This window comes from Miscanthus floridulus, chromosome 10 (assembly GCF_019320115.1).
Source record: "Miscanthus floridulus cultivar M001 chromosome 10, ASM1932011v1, whole genome shotgun sequence".
In the NCBI taxonomy this organism is placed as follows: domain Eukaryota; kingdom Viridiplantae; phylum Streptophyta; class Magnoliopsida; order Poales; family Poaceae; genus Miscanthus; species Miscanthus floridulus.
This window is the reverse complement of record NC_089589.1, coordinates 32,782,457-32,784,426: the sequence shown is the minus strand read 5'-3', so window position 1 is coordinate 32,784,426 and position 1,970 is coordinate 32,782,457. Positions and strand designations below refer to the sequence as shown.

The 1,970-nt window shown below is 40.1% G+C and overlaps 1 non-coding gene across 1 annotated transcript; it reads right to left on the bottom strand.

Moving 5' to 3' along the window:
• Nucleotides 1-1,595: 1,595 nt before the first annotated feature.
• On the bottom strand, nucleotides 1,596-1,704 carry LOC136490290 (small nucleolar RNA R71). The gene has a single exon (XR_010767581.1). It is a non-coding gene; the product is annotated as a small nucleolar RNA R71 (small nucleolar RNA).
• Between the last annotated feature and the right edge of the window lie 266 nt (nucleotides 1,705-1,970).

The window sequence follows — 1,970 nt, the reverse complement described above, 5'->3', positions numbered from 1 at the left end:
ACAAGTGTTATGACAATATCAATATTCATCTTATTCATGTTCTTCATTATGATGTTCATCATCTACTTTGATTATATATCTAGTATAGCTAGTTTATCATTGTGTTTATGCATAAGTTCGTATAGCGCTCACTCTGATGTACACGGGGTGAGTGGTTGACATTATGTAAGCATGGTGCTTATATGTTGTTTACCTATGGATACACCCTATATTTTGCGCCATGTGGTAGATCGCGGATGTGACACTCCCATTGAGTCCTTTGTAGTTCACTCCCCGAATATAGGCGCGTGTATGGTCCGATTACTAAGGTAGAACGAGCTCTACCCTCAATCTTCCTTAGTAATATCCCTTCTATGTAGATATAATGATGATCTTAGCCATGATTACTAGGTGTAATTGCACTAATCAAATGTATGCTTTGACTTGTAATTAAGAATGACTTAGGAATTATTCCTCTAATATTCTACCTGACCATGCTAATGCTATAGAAAGGAGGGCTCTGAGTGATTTATCATTATAATTACTTATCATATATACATATCTTATCTTATGACTTATCCCTGTTGTGAGTAGAGTATTGGCTATACTTTGTCTCTCCTTCAATAGTATAAGTTGACAATACATATCCATGCTAGACCTTCCCAGTGGTGAAAATATATATAATGATACCAGGAATACTCTCGGGTAAAATGCTACAATGGAATAATTATCTGTGCGCTTGCGGATACTTTTTATTGATAGATTTATATATTCTTTCTCTAGTCACTTGCATTAATAAAGAACTGCTTAGTATTATTCTAGTGTGATACTATGTAGTACCAACAATACCTTTGGGCATCAACACAGGGGATGACAACCTAGTAAAGCTAGGAGGTATAGGTTTATAATAGGTGGCTAAGTACTTTAAACAAGTGACACGTTAATAAATACCACCAAGCATTTTTGGCGCCGTTGCCGGGGAAGGTAACTAGCAAAGGAAGTATTTATAAACTTATACTTATTGATGTGATCGAGGAAAACAACTGACCTTTGCTTGGGCAGGATTACCCCTGTTTTGTCTACTTTTGTATCTTATGCAGGGTAATGTTTGACCAGTTTTGACCTTCCAACAAACTACGTTGAAGATCCAGAAGCTTTAATCAGGAGAACTAGAGCTAAGCACAAGAAGACTCCAACATTGAAATCAGAAGACAACCATATAAGGAGAAGCTTAACACCAGAATTTGAAGCCATGGCCAACATGACTCTCTGTGAATTCTCTGCTCGAACTATGGCCAACATCCGTACTAGACCGACAGTCAATGTTGGAGACAACGGATTCAAGCTTAAGTCGGCTCTCATCAACATGGTGCAAGCCAACCAGTTCTGTGGAAAGGCACATGAAGATGCAAGTGCACATCTCCAACACTTCCTGGAGATCTACAACACCTTCACCATCAAAGGAGTAACCCAGGATGCCATACTACTTTGCCTTTTCCCATTCTCACTCTTGGGGAAGGCAAAGCAGTGGTTCTATGCCAATAAAGATAGAAATACAACATGGGATAACTGCTCCACCACCTTTCTAGCAATGTTCTTTCCCACAGGCAAGACCAATGCTCTGCATGGGAGAATCTCAAGCTTTTAACAACAACATGACGAGTATGTCCCTAAGGCATGGGAACGTTTCCAAGATTACATTGCAGAATGTCCTCATCATGGGATGGAGAATTGGCTACTCATGCAGACTTTCTATCATGGGCTGACTAATAGTTCCCGTGAGATAGTGGATGCTGCTGCTAGAGGTGCATTCCTATCACTCACCATACCAGATGCAACAGCTCTTGTGGAGATGATGGCCTCCAATCAAGGTTGGAATGAAGAACATGCTCAAACCTGCAAAAAGAGGTGGAGGTATACATCAACTCAAGGAAGTAGACATGCTATCTGCCAAGATGGACCTGCTGATGAAGAAGCTTGAAGATCGAGCC